This window comes from Misgurnus anguillicaudatus, chromosome 7 (genome assembly GCF_027580225.2).
Source record: "Misgurnus anguillicaudatus chromosome 7, ASM2758022v2, whole genome shotgun sequence".
Lineage (NCBI taxonomy): Eukaryota > Metazoa > Chordata > Actinopteri > Cypriniformes > Cobitidae > Misgurnus > Misgurnus anguillicaudatus.
This window is the reverse complement of record NC_073343.2, coordinates 3,192,417-3,207,246: the sequence shown is the minus strand read 5'-3', so window position 1 is coordinate 3,207,246 and position 14,830 is coordinate 3,192,417.

Below are 14,830 nucleotides of genomic sequence, written 5' to 3'. Positions count from 1 at the left end.
AAAACTCTGCACATGAAGGTTTCGCGTGATCACAAGTTTCACGTGAGCACATGAAACTAAACTTTCATTATTTTACTCCAATGTCACCTTAGGGACTCAGTACATTTGATATATTGTTTGTTTATATATTTAAATAAGTAAATTGTCTGGAAGGCATTCAACTTTTGTGTAAATCATAAAAAACTTATTGATAAATGCTGGCAGGGAAAGAGTTAAAACTATATATTAAAAAAATCGACAGCACTCTGAAACGTTTCTACTAAACTGCATATCTGCTTGTAAAAATATGCATAAAAAGCCAAAAAAAGAAAACCAACATGCAAAAGACATTTTAAAAAGATCAGAGAGGAACAAAAGGAGTGACATCACAGTGGGGGGCGGGTCATCCGTAGGGCTGTGTTGAAAAAATCAATTCACCAATTCTTAATCGATTTTCAAGTAAATTTTTAAAGATCGATCCGTAACTCAGAGAATCGATTTAATAATTAATAACTTAATTGCCGCGTCATTGAATTCACGCATGAGCGCGAGGTGGGAGGACATTAAAACAACTAACATGGCGGTCAGTAACGTAAAGCAAGGGGTTGTTTCGAAAACTACAGAAATACTCAAAGCTGTGATCTACATGTAAAATAATCCACTCATAACAAATGAACGAGTTATTTGTGTAATTTTGATAATTAGCGCCATGCAGTGAATCCACCGCGGGTCAGCGAAACTCTCTCTCTCCCTCCCTCTGTGCTCATGCAGCCGGTCTCTGACGGGCAGAGGTTTCTTGAGGCGTGTGCAACGGGTCGCCAAATAAAGAGTTCTTCTTACACATAATGCTAATATTTGTAAAGTTTTCTGAACTTTAAGCAAGCTAAGACAAAACTCGCGTTTATATCAGTGACACGTGCGCTGCTGGAGCGATGTAGTTTGACGCCTAATTTGCTTATAGTACAAACATCTTTGTTCAGAAGGACGAGAAAGAGACGCAAATGTTAACGTGTAATAGAAAGTAAAGAGTGTCAAGACCTTAAAACAGACTTCATCACATCATAGCACCCGTCATAATATCTATATAGAGCTCCGTCTCTCATATACAGGTATTTATCCTGTCTGTAGGTTTGTGCATAAATTTATACCTGTTCATTTTACATACTGCCTATTTTTAATGTAATGTGTGCATAAATACAAAATACAATGAAGGCATACTATAGCTTCAATAGTCTATAAAATTAATAACTCAATTAAAAACAAGATTCTGTCTATCAAGACTTAATCTGTTGTTATCCTCTGGGCATTTTCACTTTAACATTATTTACTTTAAATTGTCCATATTTTAAAACTGTGGTGAGCAGTTAAAAGCTATAGTGAGTGGCAAATAACTGCACATTTTTATAATCCAAAAAACTGAAAAACATGTATACCATGAAATATACTGATAAAATGACTCATGGAATAGATTTTTGGTCATTCCATGCGCCCCTATCTGGCACCATTTCGGGATTTTTTCAAAAACACTTATCTAAATCTCGAAGATCGGATCGGATCGAATTGAATCGAATCGAACAATGATAATCGATTCAAGATCTTGAGAATCGGAATCGAATCGATTCTTGAAATTTGAATCGAAACCCAGCCCTAGTCATCCGGGTCATTAGATTATATTTGCATTTATGGCAGACAACAGTGCATGTGTGTTCCCTGGGTTTAAACCCAAGACCTCTTGCACTGATGCACAGTGCTCACATTGAGCTATACAGGAACAATGATGAAATCCTTCTGTGAAAAGAAGAACTAGAGAGAGGATTGAGATCAAATGAGAAAGTGAACTAGGGGTCTAGTTGAGAAAGCAGAAGACCCTGTGAGAGTGTAAGGAAGTCATACATCCAAGAAACAAAAAATTATTGGACACTAAAATGACCATAAACCACCAAGTTCACAGAACGGCTTGATGGATTCAAAGAGTCTAAAACAAGTGCAGCCGTGGGGCAACAGGTTCAGCACAACCCAGAATATAGGATGAGACGACCAAAGAGAGATGGTTTGTTACACTTTACGCACATAGTGTGAACAAAAGCATATGGGAAAGAATTTGATTGGCTAGAAACACATTTCATGCTCAATGAATTATACAGAGCCCCTAAGGTGACATTGGAGTAAAAAAATCTAAAGTTTAGTTTCATGTGCTCACGTTGAAACTTTCGCGTGTGCATGTGAAACTATCGTGTGCGCACTAGGGGTGGCACGGTTCACGAAACCCTTGGTTCGGTTCGTATCACGGTTTTATGGTCACGGTTCTCGCTTCTGTATGTTTCTTTTATTTTTTATTTACATTTTTAACACTCCAGAAATGTATTATCTTATTAATGTATTAATTATCCATAATTTAGGATACAGATTTAAAAAGTTATATCATGTAATCATGCACAAACTGAATTTGTCTTTAAGCACATTATTGGGACCATCTCTGAGGAAAGCCCGATGAGATTTTGATACAGTAAGAGGGAAGACATTGATGATTTCAACATGCTTTTCATTTATTTGGCATAAAAAAGAGAATGTGTATTGCCATCTACATGAACTTATGTGCCTTTTTAGCACACAAAGATAACTTGCATTTAACTTCAGTGTAGCTCTAAGATTTATCACTGAGAGGCTGCTAAAATACTGCAGAGAGTATATGTGGACGAGAGAGAAACATAACGTTTATACCTGTAATATTTAAATCAGACTCTTTTGACCACTTCTGTTCTGAATACTTTGAGGGGCAATTTATGAAATAAGATCGCGCAACTTTCACATGCTAGCAAAATGAAACTACGCAGAAATCAGCCGCTTTCGTTTTATCAATGAAAGGTTAAAAAATAGCGCTGTTCATCGTATGTCAGAAAAGACGTGAACATTGTGTTCAGTACCTCAGATTAGATAAATGGGCGTAGAGAAGGCGGTCTCCTGTGGCTGTTCAAACACATTCAACCCATAGACTGCAGTTCTATCTATTGTTTTATTTCCGCTGTCATCATAGGTAACACAAAATCCATCATAGTTAGGTAACATCATAGGTAACTCCGAAAAGACTTCCTTTTCTCTCCCACTTGCCATTTCTACACGTAACATGACCTGCAGCACTCACTCTCCACAGCAGTCACATCTTCTTTCGCGCGAAAGGGAAACACGCTATCTGAGGTCACGTACAGGGCACGAGGCTACATTGCGCATGGCATGAACCATCGGACCGTGCGACGCAAACACGCTCCGAACCGAGACTAACTTTTTTGTGCTACTTTTTTTATTTAAAAAAGCGTTTTTCTCCATTATTTCAAGTCAACCAGTCACAAGCTGTGTTTCCATTTAAGGGCACATTTCACAAGACTTTTTTGTGTCTCCAAAGTACATATGTGAAGATTTAGCTCAAAATACCATATAGATAATTTATTCTAGCATGTTAAAATTGCCACTTTGTGAGCGTGAGCAACAATGTGCCATTTTGGGTGTGTCCTTTTAAATGCAAATGAGCTGAACTCTGCACTAAATGGCAGTGCCGTGGTTGGATAGTGCAGGGCTTGACATTAACTTTTTGAGGAACTTGAAGTAAATTTATGTTTCACTTGTCCATGCAGAAAGTCACTTGTCCGGGTAAAGATTTATAATATAAGGTATTTTATATATTATAATGACGAGAAGTTGTGCTTTAAAAGTGTATATTTGTTATTTTTCTCGTTTTGCTAGATAAGACCCGCCTCGTTTGGGATTGTTTATAGTCCTTTGAAACTCCTTTGAAAAAAAACTGTTACGTGTTGAGTTAAATGTTAATTGTTGGTGTCTATTAAAGTCCATTAAAATGAGAAAAATCCTGCAATGTTTTCCTCAAAAAAACATCATTTCCTCTCGACCGAACAAAGAAAGACATCAACATTTTGGATAGGGGTGTCACGATTCTCCAAATCCTCGATTCGATTACATTTTCGATTCTGATGTCACGATTCAATTCTCGATTTTTAAATGATTTTTTTAAGACAAAAAATTATATGCCTTTATTATTATTATTATTATTATAGTTTCACATTAACATGGACATTGCGTGCTTTTCCTCGCATGCGGGTTTGTGGGCTTTACGCGAGAGAGCATGTAGAGAGAGAATTCCTTCTTGCACGCAGATAGACCAATGCGCGCGTCTTGGACTCCTATTATCTGAACTAAAACCGGTGCGTCATAAGCAGCTGCGCTTCTCTCTGTCTCACGTGCATGCGCATCTCGCATCTGTCCAAAGTCTAAACATAAACTAAAGTAATAATCCTTACGTATTTGTTCAGTTTTATGCGTTTCATGCGAGCTGAGGCAAACTATACCTTTTGTTTAAAAGTAAACCCGCTGCATCTTGGCGGCTCTCTCGTGCACGTGCAGAGAGCTGCGCTCTGTCCGAAGGCAGATCACTAGGTAGTAATCCTGTTTATGATATGCATTTCAAGGAGCAATAAATCCCTCGTGTTTAAAATATAAAACGCGTTCCGCTGGATGGATGTTTTTAAGGGCACTTCTGAGAGTTTATTTTCCCCCGCTTGGCAAGCCGACCGGACGTGACATGGGGGCGTGGCAGCATCGACGATCCAATTTTTTAATTCGAAGTTCGAGGTTCTGACTTAATTTCGATCGATTTCGATTTAAAATCGAAATCGTGACACCCTTAATTTTGGATGACATGGTGGTGAGTAAATTATCTAGATTTTTCTTTTAAGAAAATGGAATATTCCTTTAATCCTAGCATTTGCGCTGTAATGTTTGTGTGGGATTCTTGAAGTGACGAACTCTGTCAGATTCAAATGGTTGTCGCACACACACATAGGCGCGCTGAAAGAGAGATTCTCATTATAAAACAGATTCTTAAACAAGATTTTAAGCCCATTATGTGTTTTTACCGATCTTTATAAGAGAAAAAATATGAACTTAAATCGGCTTTTTTGACACACAGTTATGAAAATGCGGTCTATGTGCCGGTCATTTATATTCACGGCGGAGCCTGAAGAAACTTCACTTTCCACTCCACTCCACTCCATGCCGTCCCGCGACTCCCGCCCCTCCGTGTTCGTCGATCAGGTTTAATGCGCACAGCTTGTTTAGTAACAGTAACATCTAAATGTGTGTGTGTTTGTCGCCGCTCTCTGTTCAATATTCCGCTCGGTGTTCTGCTCTGCCGTTACCAGCAAGAACGTTAGGTAACATTGTTTGAAATTTAACTTGTCCAGTCAGACAACTAATTTTCTCTTACACTTGTCCTACAAAAAATCCACTTGTCCCGGACAAGCCTTAATGTTGAGCCCTGTAGTGTATAATAAGGGGCGGTATTATCCCCTTATGACATCACAAGGGGAGCCAAATTTCAATTAGCTATTTTTTCACATGCTTGCAGAGAATGGTTTACTAAAACTAAGTTACTGGGTTGATCTTTTAAATTTTTAGGTTGGTGGAAGCACTGGGGACCCAATTATAGCACGATAAAGTCAGATTTTCATGAAATGTCCCCTTTAAAGATTTGCGCAAACCTTTAGCATAATGTTCTAACTGTCAACAAAAAAACTGTTACAAAATGACAGTGTTTCCATTAATTCCAGTAATTTTGCTGTCTTGCGATAAGTTCAAAAGCGTGTTCGACCGACAGACCCTCTGCTTTCAAATAGAGATGCACGATATATCGGCCAACATATCGTTATCGGCCGATAACTGCTTATTTTTAATATTATCGGTTATCGGTCTGATAGCAAAATTAGGCCGATAAATGAAAGGCGACAAATTTTGGATTATTTTGGTTTGTTAAACCACTTCTCTTGCTCATTGCTGGCCATGTGGAGTTTTGATTGGTGCTTTTTGTGACTTAGCACGAAGATGACAAATGTTGCGGGCTTAAGAAGAGTATGCTAGTCTAGCGCAAAGACAAGTTGTCCGCGTTCTGGGAGTTTTTCCTTGTAAAATTTATATGAATATTTATCGGCCTATATATATATATCGGTTATCGGCCCCCAAATATAAAGAGTTATTGGTATCGGCCAAAGTTTCCATATCGGTGCATCTTTACTTTCAAACAAACAATAAACAAATAAACAAACAAACAAAATGGGGGGGAATTTTCATCCTATCTATATTTTTCTCTGCTTATAAACTCTTAAATATGGGTATTTTTCTTAAAATATACCTTTTTTTGCAAAAAGCTGAAATAATTGCATTTTAATGAAGAAATTTTGTTAGAGATCAGATTCAGAACAATTATCAAAACATACACAGAGTTTAATATTAGTAAATATTTTTTCTTCAGTTTTTTTTTATAAATTGGGTACGTGAATAATCGCGGTATTACAGATTAACATAAAAACTCATCAGAAACACTTTTTTTATGCAAATGTTTTCTCTTTCTCAGCCATTAACGAGTTATCTCATCAATTAAGAGTTCATTTCATGGGCTTGCCGGTTCTTGTCGAGCACATCTCTTCTGTCTTGTCCTCAAACCATACATACTGTGCCATATTTAAAGAATGATCATGTGATTTTTATGCACGTCGGCTGACCTGTAAATGTAAAAAAAAACATTGCAGTTTTGAGATATATTCCTTTTTCGATTTGTCTGAAAACAACCAGAGCGTAACTTTTTTCCGATATATGGGAGTTTATGTGAGATTGGCGTTTTTATACTGGAGGCATTTTCAATTTGCGCAATTTAAAGGCTAAGGGTTACACTTATATTTAGATCAGCATTTTCAGGACAGAGGCACTCTTATGACTCCAGTCAATTCCTTCTTAACCCAAGCTGTGAAATAGATTAAAACAGAATATATTTCTTTCTTTATATTTCACCAAAAAGATAAATCCTGACCTCTTCGGAAAGGCTCTAAAGCCTCGTAGATTACCTGGCCGTCTACTAAAACTCAATCAAAGAAGCTTTTGTCAGACGGTAGTGCCTGGAGAGGAGTGAGCACCACAGTGACCTTTCTACAATAGCCACTGCTCTACAATGCCAACTATGGAGCTTAACAACCGCTCCGTACTGAAGAGACCATTACATTCTGTAGGAAAGCAAGACTCTACTCTTCGGGCAACCATCAAAAACATGAGCTTCTTTGGATTAAAGCCGTCTATCCGGCCATTGTGGGGTCATCAGCTTTAAGGAGACTGAGCAACAAAAAGCCATTGTAAAATTCTTATTGCATCAGAGCCATCACAACAAGCACAGGGCCATACAGACGGGCGGCCAAAATCAACAGGCCCTCTGAAACAAGCCAACATTATATTTACATTGGAAGAAGTAAGAGCCGGTGCAGTTTTTGATCACGGTCACAGAGATGAGTAAAGGTTGGAAATTTAAAGCAACGCTCGGTTGATTTCGAGCGTGCCACCGCTCTGAGACGAATACTTCGAGGTTACGTACAATGAACGATGTGTTTGATGAATCGCTTGCCGGTCTGTTCACCCCGAGAGAAATAAACCACTATGGGGAGTTTGAATAAATGATGTGTAAATGTCTAAATGTGTAACATGTATATAGTCAGAAGGGAGTAACAGTGGGGTGGGGTATGCATTTATAGTTGTGTGTTTAAGATCATACTGGGTCAGATTGAAAGACTCGCAAGAGGATTGATATTTGAAGAACCCTTCTTCTTATTCGTGTCGTGTGCCGTTGAGATCGTGTCGTGATGTTAACATGCCTTCGAGGGGTCCTTGAGATTAACGTCCTGTGAAAATGAAGGATGTCTTTGAAAATGTATGTAGGTTTAAAGGATCTGAAATTAGCCAGGGCTTGGGGCAAAAATGTGAAAACACAGAATGTGAAAAAAAAATACCCTGGACATTTCAAACATAAGGGCAGTAAATGTCCCTGTAGTGATATCTTATGCATTTACAGTCACTTTGGTACTTTGTGTGGAGTTCAGTTAAAGCCTTTGGCATCAGTTTTTTAACAAATATGCCTTCAAAAGAGTTAAACTGTCCCAAAAAATCTATTCTGGTATTATAAAAAAAATCTGACAATGTTACTGTATAAAAAAAGTGAAGAGTTTGGTTCCAAAACGCGATAAACGCCATTTTTGAAAAAAATGAGTTACTGCCAAAATCAGTATTATATCAGGTCAGTATTTAAAAGTAAATTCTTAATTTAACGCAAAATCCAATATCCGCAGTGTTATTCTGTCATCTTTTATTTTTTCCCAAAACACGATAAACGCCACTCCTCCTTTTCTACAGAATGCAATAAATCCGCTCCACAAATTACAGCGCACCATTCCACAAAATGTAAACAAACAATGGCGGCGCGTTGAGTACACGGAATCCTAGTTTTCCTCATCTACTTTGTACTTCGTAATCAACAAACAAACAAAAACAAAATAATACTTTAATGGCATTGATAAACCTGTGATGGTTTTCTGTGACGGGAAAGAAATTTAAGCCATCAACATCCAATAATGTACGCGAGAGGGACTCGGGAGACGGTTGTTTGTTCTCCTGACAGCATCAAGTTTCTGTCATGCTAACCCGTTGACCCCAGGGGATCTTATGAAAAAACTTTCCATTGTTTTACTCAGTCAACGAAAATCGAGCAGGACCAAAAAAATGTACAGCTGATCGCTGTGAAAAATGTTAAGCGACGACGTCAATATAACCGCAGCAATGACAGTTTTCTTAATATGACAAAGTAAGTGTTTTGATTAATGCCATTAATGTTTATTTTTTAAATCAGTGTATACCACTAGTCAACTAAATAAATATAACATGGCAAAGATGAATGCACATTTGTATATTAATTCAATAGATTTATAGCATTTAAAAAAAAAAAAACTTATTATAAAAAATTATTGGTTTTTATAATAAATTGTTGAAAATCGAGTTATGGATTTGTATTTTTTATGTTTTTATAACCTAAAGATGCTATGTGAAAGTCATCTTGTCACTTTCTTGGTATAGAAAACACGTTTTTACCGAAATTTGTCAAAATGGATTTATTGCGTTTGGAACCAAACTCTTCAATTGTTCCTGTAGCTCAACTGGTAGTTCAGTCAGGATCACTTAAGAATACCAAAATTATATAATATATTTATATATTATAACAAATATCTGAATTTGGCCAAAGGCTGAGGAATCAAGGGGCTCGGTTGTCATACTGCACCTTTAAGATGCATCCTTTGCATGTATCCCCCAGCCAATCATAACCAACATTTTAGTATGCTACACGTGAAAATAATTAAAAGGGGTGCAATGGTTGTGAAACTGAGATATTGGAGGTGAAGGGGAGGTGGTGGGTAAAAATGTCTGTGCGACAGAGTAGCTACAGAGCGTCTGATTGACTGCTTAAATACTGTTGATTAAAGCAGGTGAGAGTGATTAAGCAGCTGAGCGTCAGCTGGAGTAGTTAGCGATCAGTGCTCTGCCTGAACTACGCTTGAATTCCATCCGGTCACTCAAGCTATATTTCAGTCAGGACCACTTAAGAATACCAAAATTATATAATATATTTATATATTATAACAAATATCTGAATTTGGCCAAAGGCTGAGGAATCAAGGGGCTCGGTTGTCATACTGCACCTTTAAGATGCATCCTTTGCATGTATCCCCCAAACACAACAACGTAGTTGAGTGCATAACTTCTAGAGACTGCTTGTCTCGGAGTACGCGGCTCCTGGCATGTTGGGTAGCATACCTCAAAAGGGAACGCGGTTCCCTGATATTCATCAGATTGGAACAGGCAGGTTCAGAGGAGAGAAATAAAATGAAGGACAGCTGAGGTTGACGTTAGTTAATCATTAATTAACGGACCCCCAACACGAGATAACGCGTGCAAGATGTTTCTTACATCTTGGCATTGTTGGAGACTTTATACGTGACATTCATTCTTCTCAATGAGCAGCTACCGCTGCTTCTGTGGGCTCCACCCCCGACCCAAAGCCTTCACAGGCTGTCTAGTCCTTGCGCAGCAGAGCAGAGTCTCTCTCCCAGTTGCAATCGGGGCAGGAGAAGTGGTTCTCTATCCGCGTCCAGACGGCATAATCGTGCATGCGGGAAGGCGGAGCAGGCGGATCCCGCGATGGCTTGCATTAATGGCGAGATATAAATATAAAATGGTCTTTGAATAAAATGAATCACTGTACATAAAAAAAAAATGTACTTGAGGGAGCTGAGCAGCAGCACATTTAAAACAGACAAACTGTACGGAGCTGACGCGTTAATGGGCTATTTACCTACAAAACAACGTTTCCCATCATTTATCAGTGTATGTTTTGAACTGGACTGTTTGGCCATATAAACATGAACATACACACATTCGTTTTATGAGAACATAAGCAGATAAACAAACGAGAAAACATTTTCAGCATTCATGTGTCTTAAAATAACATTTTTGACAGTTCAGAGAAAAAGAGAAACGTGAAATAATGTATTAAGCCAGTGTAGTAAGAATGCAAATGTGACGTGATGACGTCACTGTTAAGCAAATGACGCAATGACGTAATCTAGCGACATTTAGCGACTTTCCGAGCAAGCTTAGCTACTTTCCATTGAAAATAGATGGCAACACTTGTTTCTTATGCTTACATGCTTGTTGAAGATGCGTAGAGCGACTGCCTTCGGGACGTTAAATCAAGTGTAAGACACGAAATGCTGTAAAACTATAACTGTCGAATTTTTGAGGCAATCAATTAAAACAACATAAACACTGACACTACAAGGTGACCTGAACGATTTATATCGAAATGAATTGGAACGAATGACGGACATACTCCTTGCTTGTAGTCACATTGGTCCTAAATATTGCATGAAATGCTGTTAATAGAACATCCTGCTATACTGTTGATAAGAAAGTTATTGTTTACAGTGACATAGCGATTTTAGACTATTTGAGCGACAAAGATACTAAAGTGAACTTTTCCAGTGCGCATACGTGCACAAACTCAAAGCTCACGCACTGAAAAGCGCGAACAAAGATCACGGAAACATAAGTTCTTTGGGCTTGACAGGAGATATACGCACAAATTATCTTAATACCTGTATGGAATGGATGTCTTCCGGCACTTCCACAGAGAGTATTGCAACATCTTCCGATTCCGAGCAAGCCATGGTAACGCCGAAAAGGGTAAGTAATAAAATTCTATCGATCGCATTAGTACTGGCTCAGTCTACAATCTGCTATGCAAATGTCTGTGCGACAGACTCGGTAAAAATGTCTGTGCGACAGACTCGGTAAAAATGTCTGTGCGACAGAGTAGCTACAGAGCGTCTGATTGACTGCTTAAATACTGTTGATTAAAGCAGGTGAGAGTGATTAAGCAGCTGAGCGTCAGCTGGAGTAGTTAGCGATCAGTGCTCTGCCTGAACTACGCTTGAATTCCATCCGGTCACTCAAGCTATATTGCATTGCATTAGAAGTGCAAATGTTATGGGTTCGATACAAAACAGTTAAAGGTAAACAGTATAGATCCTTAAAGGGATAGTTCACCCAAAAATGAAAATAATGTCATTAATGACTCAAACTCATGTCGTTCCAAACTTGTTAGACCTCCGTTCATCTTCGGAACACAGTTTAAGATGTTTTATATTTAGTCCGAGAGCTTGTTGACCCTTCGTAGAAAATCTACGTACGGTGTACTGTCCATGTCCATAAAAGTAGTGGAAACGTCATCAAAGTGGTCCATGTGATATCGGTGGGATAAGTTACAATGTGTTGGAGCATCGAAAATACATTTTGCGATCCAAAATTACGACTTTATTCAGAATTGTCTTCTTTTCTGCGTCTGTTGTAAAGCGCATGCATGAGACTAAAGTCACGTGACTGCAGTGATGCGGATGACGTGTTATCCTCAGGCGTGTTATCCTCAGGCGTGTTATCCTCAGGCGTGTTATCCTCAGACGTGTTATCCTCAGACGTGTTATACTCAGACATGTTTGCGAATTTTTTTTTTAAACTTACACCGTGCGTCTCCCTCAGACTGTAAACGAAGCTCGGGCGCACAAAAAATAACAGCTGGGGCGCACCAGATAACACGTCGGCCGCGTCGTACATCATCCGCGTCACTGCAGTCACTTGACTTTAGTCTCGCGCACGCGGTTCACAACAGACGCGGAAGAGAAGACAATGCTGAATAAAGTCGTAATTTTGTTCTTTTTGACTGACCCACTGATGTCACATGGACTACTTTGATGTTTTTATTACCTTTCTGGACATGGACAGTATACCGTACGTAGATTTTCAATGAAGGGTCAACAAGCTCTTGGACTAAATAAAAACATCTTAAACTGTGTTCAGAAGATGAACGGAGGTCTTACAAGTTTGGAACAACATGAGGGTGAGTCATTAATGACTTAAAGGGGGTGAACTATCCCTTTAAGGTACAGTAATGTACCCAAAAAGGTAAAACATTGTATTATGTTTATACCTATAAAGGTACAAAACTAAACCTTGGGGTACCACTCCAGCGATAGAAAAGAGACACTTTGTACCTTTTTTCTGACAGTGTACTGATAAGAAATGTTTGTATTGAATACTTGTAAGTCACTGAAAGCGAAAAGACAAAGTCTGCCAAATGCACAAATGTTATTTAAATGCAAAATAACTCCAGACACTGTGTGAAGAGTGTAATATTATACACTGTTACCTTTGATCCCCATCAACAGTTTTTTCATTCTGGCACTCTGTTGGTCAATAGGATCACTCTGAACGAAGGACTGGCAGTCTTCCCTGACCTTCTTGTTTTCAGAGACAGACAGCAAATTGACAAATAAAATAACTGCTAAACAAACAAACACACAGACGCTTGATAGGACATCTGAACACGCCAGGATCCGCTACAGTGCGCTCGGCTGTGCCGGACAGATGGTGTTGCCAACCACCCTGTCGGCTCACGCTGTTTGCCAACCACATCGGCACCCCCTTTAACCATCCAGAAGAAATTAATAACATGGATCTGTCACATGCCATGCCATTCCAGTATGGCGTAAGCTGAAAACGTGCCAGAGGGAACATATTACCACTTTGGGATCTGTGTTCGTTCTTTATCGTCTAGGAGTAACGTGCAAAAAGTCAAGGAAAAATCGAAAGGAACTTATTGAGCTAAGAAAAGCATCTTAATGTGTGGAGGACTCAGTCTATATACACTCTCAGAAATAAAGGTACAAAAGTTGTCACTGGGTTAACAGTACCCTTTAAAAAGGTAAATCTTTGTACCCAAAAAGTGCATATTAGTACTTCAAAGGTACATATTGGCAGTTCAAAGATACATATTTGTACCTAAATGGTACATATAAGGACCTTTTTTAAAGAGTACTGCTCCAGTGATAGCTTTGTACCTTTATTTTTGACAGTGTATTTAACTGTGGTTTGGCGCCCTCTGCTGGTCAACATTAATCAACACAGTTAATGCAGAGGTCAGGGTAGTAAATATCTGGTAGTTGTTAAAAATTGAGGTTGACTAACAGCAGAGAAAGTCCCTGGAGCATACTAACCCCTAGTATGCATGTAAATCTTTTTTTTTTGGTCCCAAAATGATTATATTTTGTATTGACAAAAAATCATACCAATTGCTTCGAAGCTGCCGAATAATTTACTACTAATAATATTCTGGATATCATTTTTTTTTATTTTGCACTTCATGGTAGTACTGCAATGCTCGGGATAAGGGACTTGTGTTCTTCTGATCAGACCACAACAGGGGTGTAGAGGTGCTAGAAGTACCGTCACTCCTATCTGCCCCTTCTCTGGTCCTTGACCCAACTTTTCATTCCTGTCTTTGTGAAAGCGATGGATTCAGCCGCAGGTGTTGAGGCAATGTGCCAGCCGTGCAGCTCTATGGACCTCTATAACATCTGTTCTCCCATTCATTGAGTTTGAAGAAGGTGCCCCAGTTCTAGAAGACGCACTGCATTATTCTGGTGCCAAACACAAAGTGTCACGACATCCTTAAAGCTCACATAACACACGCTGTTTCTGCATTTCTGATGTTAATCTAGTGTACGTATAGAGTAGTATTACATCCTATATATCTTTCAAGAGTGTTTAGTTTAATCAGATTTATAAAAAAAAGATTAGCTTTACCGATTCTTTCCGATAACGTATGAAAAATGAAGGAGGAGGAGTTACTACCGCGGGAGGAGCGAGTCCGAGTCATGCAACACTATACAGCACTGTTTAACTTATGATTTACTACATGTTCATGTCCTTTATATAATATGCACGTGCCTATTTTCAACATAAGACAGAAGTCTTACTTACCGCATGCAACTCATGACCCGGTTGGGAAAATCCAGCGCATCAAACACACACGCAAAACTCCGCTGCTACCCCGGATAATAAACTATATCCATTGTTTTTATAAGGCTGGCTTTCTTCTTCTTACATCCAAAAACACACTTCATCTTTCGTGCCATTGTTGAGTTTTGAAATGAAACAAAGCTGTGTCGCGTGATGTGATGTTTGCAAGTTTAAGCGTCTCCTGCTGATTGACGGGTGGGCCCGGGGGGACGGGTTGCCCATATAAAGAAGTGATACATATAGAAACCCCTGAAACATCAGTTGGACCTGTAATAAAAAAAACTTTCTGAAACTTGTATGAACCCTGGTGAAGTGCATTCGGCACAGAAATACTCTGTAACACGACCAACTGCTTTTTGGACACTTTGCCTACGTTTAGCATGAGGAAACAACTCTATAACTGTGTTCATAAGCCAGAATGCTTGAAATACGATTGAACCACCCCTTTAAAGGGGCCATTGAATTGGACTTTTTCCCTGTTAAAGTGCTATGATTGGTTCCTCAGTGCTTCTATCAACCTAGAAAATGTGAAAAAGATCAACCCAGTAACTTAGTTTTGGTTAAC